At 37.7% G+C, this 6700-nt stretch overlaps 1 pseudogene; it reads left to right on the plus strand.

Annotated features, from left to right (window-relative positions):
* Window positions 1-1173: 1173 nt before the first annotated feature.
* LOC129078071 (olfactory receptor 478-like) lies at window positions 1174-6110 on the plus strand (annotated as a pseudogene).
* The last annotated feature ends 590 nt before the right edge of the window (window positions 6111-6700 follow it).

Here is a 6700-nt window from a genome sequence, read left to right on the forward strand (position 1 = left end):
GGACATTCAGTATTTGTTTCTTCCACAATGTTGGAAGCTTCATATAGACAGCTACCATGTCTTTCCTCTCTCCCTGTGCATCTATTTTCACTGTTTCTGCAACATAGTAAGCACAAATGCTTAGTTGAAATAAATAAATGAAACAATTAATAAATGAATGACTAGCTAATGAAGCTTTTGTTATGTCAAAAATCGCTGGTTCTTCTGACTTTGAATCCTGGCCACTGATGTGTTGAATGTTTCATCCTGATTCAAATGAAAATTTTTTCTAATTCTCTGAAATCACTGATATCTTTATAGAAACTGCAGTTGTGATATCCCTCCAGAACCTCGGCCACCACCTGAGGGAGTGGGACCAGCTCTTTGCATGTCTCTCCCCTTCCTATAATGTTTGATGTGGCTTCTATAGAAGTTGGTTGTTCTATTGGGTTGCCCCAAAAGTCCATTATGTTTTTTCCATATGGTGGTTCTAGGAGTTCTTAGTTGCCTTTAACTTCATTTGAAATAATTTTGTTAGATTGTATTCTGACAGCTGTCACATCACCTGTGCATTTTAAAAAACAGTAAAAATTGGTGAACTTTTGTATAGCCATTTTAATATTGAAGATGAAGGAAGATATGCGACATTTTTGGCATATTATGATATATTATTTCAAGAAAGGTAAAAATGCAACTGAAGCACACACACATGATCTATGTAGTATATAGAGAAGGTTCTATGACTGACTGAACATGTCAAAAGTGGTTTGTGAAGTTTCTTGGTACTATTGGCCAAATAATTCTTTGCTGTGGGGCTGTCTTATGCATTGGAAGAAGATTAGCAGCACCCTTGGCCTCTACCCACTAGAAGGCAATATTGGGAGATAACTGACATATTCAAAATATGTAATTCATTAGTTATAAGTGAAAATGAAAAATGTGTCTATTATTTTACAGAAAAAACTAAACAGACTTTTTTGCTAACCCAGCATACTTTATGCTGTTGAGTATCTTTATAATCATTACTCTAAACTCACCAGATAAATTGCTTGCCTCCATTTCATTTAGTTCTTCTTCTAGAGAATTCTCTGGGTATTTCATTTGGGGACTGTTTCTTTGTCTTACTATTTTGGCTGCTTCTTTGTATTTGTTTCTATGTATTAGGTAGATCTGCAAAGACTCTGGTGTAGAACTATGTTGGACACTGACTGTGACTGGCCCTGGGCAACCTGTTTGGAGTTATTAGTGATCCACAGCTTGGGGCTTGCTCTGCTGGGCCTGGGTGTGTGCATAAAGAACCAGGCTATGCACCAAGACTTGCCTTTACCAGCCCTGGGAATGGAGGAGGGTCAGCTAAAGTCTCAGAGCTCCCAGGGATCTGCCTTACCCATTAGTCTTAATCACTGGTATAGCCTCCACCTCAAGTCAGCAGCCTGGCTTAAGTTCCATAGGGTGGGGCAAAAGGGATTCTTGTTGGTAGGGCCATTGCTTCCCTTCAGGCTGATGCTGATTAGAGGGGAATGTTCCGAGAAACATGGCTTCTGCAGTATGGGGAATGACTCAGCACAGGGATCCTGGTGCCTGATCCTTTAGCTCCCCAGAGCCACCAATTCCAGACTCTTCTCAAGTGTCTCCAGTCTACTCTACTTTCCCTCTGCTGGATCCCAGGGTTAAGTGGATGCTAATGCAATTTTTGTGTTGGCTCGTTAAGAGACTCTCTTCATCTCTAGTTCTCTCTACATCTTCTTAAGGCAGTCACTTTAGCATATCTTGCAGTGATGGTTTGGTGGAGATGTATTCTTTTAGCCTTCTTTTGTCTGGGAAACTCCTTATTTCACCTTCCATTTTAAATGAGACCCTCGCTGGGTAGAGTAATGTTGGTTGCAGGCCTTTGCTTTTCATGACTTGGAATATTTCTTGCCATTCCCTTCTGGCTAGTAGTGTTTCTGTTGAGAAGTCAGCTGCTAGCCATATCAGGGCTCCCTTGTATGTTACTGCCTGTTTCTCCCTTGCAGCCTTTAGGATTCTCTCTTTGTCTTTGATATTTACCATTTTAACTATGATGCATCTTGGAATGGGCCTCATTGGGTTCTTCTTGAATGGGACCCTGTTTTTCCTGGACTTGTGTGACTTTTTCTCACCTCAAATTAGGGAAGTTTTCCATCATTACTTTTTCAAACAGGTTCTCTATCCCTTCCTCTTCTTCTTGTCCTCCTTCTGCTATCCCTATTATATGGATATTATTACATTTCAGGTTGTCCTGCATTTCCCTCAATGCCTCTTCATTCTTTTTGAGTCTTTTTTCATTTTCTTGCTCTTTCTGGGAGCTTTTTTCTACCTTGTTCTCCAGCTTGCTGATTTGATCCTCTGCTTCATCTAGCCTGCTCTTGATTCCTTCTACTGTGTTCTTCAATTCAGAAATTGTATTGTTCATTTCCTCTTGTCTTTTATTGATAGTTTCTATGTCCTTTTTCATGCAGATATAATTTGCAGTAAGTTCCTCATAGTTTCCCTGTAGTTTTTGGTAATTCTCTCTGAGCTCACTGAGCTCATTGAGTTTCCTTAGAACCATTGTTTTGAACTCAGTATCTGATAGTGTACTTGTCTCTATTTCATTTACTTCTCTTTCTGGGGATTCTTCTTTTCCCTTCGAGTGGGGCGTATTTCTGTTTTCCCATTATTTGTGAGACTCTTCTTTTTTTGTTTCTTCTTCTTAAGTTGATCTGTCTTGATTTCCTGACTTTGTGGTGTGAACTTCTATGGCAGGAGACTGATGCCTTTTCTTTCTGGATCTGCCTCTGATGATGTCAGATGTTGATCCAGTTTGACCTTAGGCAGACTGTTAGAGATTTCCAGGAATCTACTGTCTGTGGCTGTCTCCTTCAGTTGTTAATCTAGTCACTTTGCACTCAGCAGTCAGGCTTAGGCACCACAGGGCGGGGCAGAGTCCCTCCTGGGGAGTGGGAATATTTTGTTCTCTCATGCTGCCGCCACTCAGGGGAGTGGTCTGCCTGAACAAGATGGCTGCTGCCATATGGGGGAGAAGTCAGCACCAGGATGCCGCCAGCTACTCTCTCCATTCTCTCCCCAAAGCCTCCTTCCTCAGTCTCTGAGGTGTCTCTAGCCCACTCTGCCCCCATATTTGCTGTAGACCAGGGTAAATGGCTGCCAATAAAAATTTATTCATGGCCTTTTAAACAGCTCTTTGCATCTCCAGCCACCCGTCTTTGGCAGAGAGCATCTCTGCTGCTTTTCGCAGCTGGCTGTTTTCTGTGTACTTTTTGGGCTCTGCTGCTCTATGTTGGGGATCCCCGCTCATGAGGTGTACCTCTCTCTTCTCAGGGTGATCCAACTGGGAATTTAAATATCCCACTGGTGCTGCCACCCAGCCCTCCTTCTCAAGTCTCTACCTCACTCCTTACCAGTCAGGATGTGCCAAAGCTGACTTCTCTGTTTGTCTTAGGTTATAAGGCTCCTCTCTCACTATTGTTCAGTTGTTTGTTCCAGGTGATTTCTCCGTAATTTAGTTGTAATTCCAGATGGCTCCTGGGAGGAGGTCAGTGTGATTTCCATTCACTCCTCCACCATCTTGCCCCTCTAGTTTCTTAGATGTTTTGTTTGAAAAGAAAATGTTTTCAATTTTTAAGTCCAATGTCATTTTTATTCCTGTTATTTTTTGTAAGTCTCTGTCCTATCTAAAAACCTTTGCCTAAAGTTATAAATAACTTCCTCATATATTAGTTGTAAAAATGTGATAGTTTTGTCTTTTGTGTGCATGTCTGTGATAGATTTGGAGTTGATTTTCCTGTATGATAGGTAATAAGGGTTATTGTTAATTATTTTCAGATAGTACAACATTTTTCAAGTAACATATTCTGAATACTTTTCCCCTGTTGAATTGCATTTTACATCAGTCCAAAATAAATTGCTATATATGGATCTATTTTTGGACTATCTTTTCTTTTTGATCTTTATGTCTATCATTTTACCAATGTCACAATGTCATAATTACTTTGGTTTTATGGTAAGTCTTTAAGTCATGTAGTGCTAACCTATTAAGTTTTCCATTTTTAAAAGTGAATAGTGAACACTTTCACTATTCTGGCTAATTTTCATATTCACATATAAACAAACTTCTCTATTGATATAAAAAATCCTTCTTGACTTTTTATCCATATTGCATTGAATCTATATATCAATTTTTGGAGAATCAGCCTCTTAATGATAATTGAGTCTTCCAATCCATTAACATGGTATGCCTCACTCCATTTATTTGTCTTTTTAATTTTTCTCATTAATGTTCTATAATTTTTAATGAAATATTACATAGCTTTTGATAAATTTATTCCTAAATATTTATGGTTGTTGGCATATTATCAATATACTTCTCTGTTTTAATCTTCCTATTGTTTGCTGCTATATATAAATAAAATTTTTTGTATTAACTTTTTATCCTCTAATCTTACTAAATTAGTTATAGTATGTTTTTTAGATTTCTTAGAATTTTCTGCATGAACATTTACCAACAGATGGAGACAGTTATATTTCTCCATGTTTTACCTTTAAGATTATTACTACTTGTGATTGTCTTATTTCAATACCTGGAACTTCCAGTATAATTCTGACTAGAAAGGGTGAAGGTGGACTGCCTGCCTTTTTGCCAAATGTATACGGAGGTCATTCAATATTTTATCATTAAGAATAATGTAAGCTAAATGTGTTTCATAAATGGTCTTTATCAGTTTTTGTTGGTAGTGTTGTTTTCCTCACTTCCCCCTTTCAGCCTTCTTTGGGTGATCTGAAATTTTTAACTTTCATTTTAATTTTTCCATTGACATTTCAGGCATACAACTTTTCATTACATTTTTAGTGTTTGCTTTCAGGATAATATATGTTCCTGTATTTTCAGTTTGAGTTAATGATATAGTAATTTACATAAAATGTAGAGATTCTGTAAACTTATGTTTATTTTCCTCCTTCTACCTTTATGTTACAGTTGTCAAGTGTATTATATCTCTCTATCTAAAGGCTCTGGAAGACCATTACAATTTTTATTTGGTTTTATGTGTTTAAAGGAATTAAGGGAAATATATTTTTATATTAAACCAGGTATTTATCATTTTATTTATATATTTTATTTTATTTTATTTTATTTACATTTCATTTCATTTTATTCAGAAGGAGGAGAGGGGTGAGGGAGAGAAGGAGGAAAGAGGGAGAGAAACATCAATTTGAAAGAGAAACATTGATTGGTTGCCTCTCGTACACACCCCGATTGGGGACCCTCAACCTAGGTGTATGCCCTGACCAGAAATCAAACTGACGACTTTAGGTTAATGGGATGGTGCCCAACCAAGTGAGTCACACTGCCTAGGACCACATATTTACCATTTTAGATTTTCTTCTTTCATTGCTAAAACTCGAGATTCCCATTTTCTCTATTGATGTTTTACCTCCTGGTTATGGGATAAAGGTTACTGCTGCAGCAACAGTGGGAATCTCAGCACAATCACTCTTATTAGAATCTCTTCTCAGCTCCATCATCCTACATTTTTTTTTTCTGAGCCACTTGGCTTTTGCTGACATATGCTTTACAACTTCTGCCACACCCAAAATGCTTGAAGATTTCCTCATTCCGGCTTATGTGGGTGGTGTTCTCAATGCTCCCTCCTTTACTATTTGCTTCTATTTTTTATTCTTCTGTGGACCAAATTGAACCAATCATTTTTTTCTGTGATTTCGCTCTTTAGTTGAACTCTCCTGTTCTAAGTATCCCAGAAGTTGTCCTGTCATTTACATCTGGCTCCATCATTGCAGTCACAGTGTTTGTCATAGTTGTCTCCTACTTCTACATCCTCATCACTGTCCTAAAGATGTGCTCTAATGAGGGATGCTACAAGGCCTACTCCACCTGCTCATCCCACCTCAGAGTGGTCACCCTATTCTATGGGACAATCACATTCATATATGTGATGCCCAAGCCCACTTTCTCAAGTGATCAGAACAAGGCGGTATCTGTGTTCTACATATTGGTGATCCCTGTGCTGAACCCTATCATCTACAGCCTCAGAAACAATGGGATTGAGGGGACTCTAAAGAGAGAGCTTGGGAGAGAAATATTTCCTCACTGAAGCTTAATATTTTATAGGGTTTGACATAATACTATAAATATAACAATAAAAGAAAAGTCAGTGTCTGTGGTCTAAATATATTTGTCTATATGTCATTAGTCAGTATGGAACACTTCAGTTAAGGTAGAGAGTTGATTTCCTGATATCATACTGTAAATCCGAGGCCCATTGTGAGTTATCTTTAATAACTTTAAATTTATTATTAGAAAGACATATTGGTTCTTATGAAAAACTCCTAATTTGTTGTAATCCTTTTAACATTTTATTCATATAGATATATTTTTAAAGGTATTCTCTGCCATAAGTTAAGGTTATTGTACCTCCATACATTTAAGACTATGTCCATTTTCAACAGCATATTATCCTAAGGTGAGAGTGGTAATTATAGTTACAACTAAGAGTATTCTAAGAGGAAATGACAAAGTAGAACCAATAGAAAACTGGGAGAAATGTTTTTCTTGCAGGAACGTATACCACTGAGGACTGACAGGCTTTGCAGATCCCTAAAATTCTGGCCCATACTCCTGATTAACCTGTTTGTGAATTCTGTCAAGTTTAATCATGTGACTTCTGTATGGGAATGAGAGTTT

The sequence above is a fragment of the Pteronotus mesoamericanus genome, unplaced genomic scaffold (assembly GCF_021234165.1).
Source record: "Pteronotus mesoamericanus isolate MK-2021 breed Mesoamerican mustached bat unplaced genomic scaffold, CSHL_Meso_final contig_1189, whole genome shotgun sequence".
Classification (NCBI taxonomy): domain Eukaryota; kingdom Metazoa; phylum Chordata; class Mammalia; order Chiroptera; family Mormoopidae; genus Pteronotus; species Pteronotus mesoamericanus.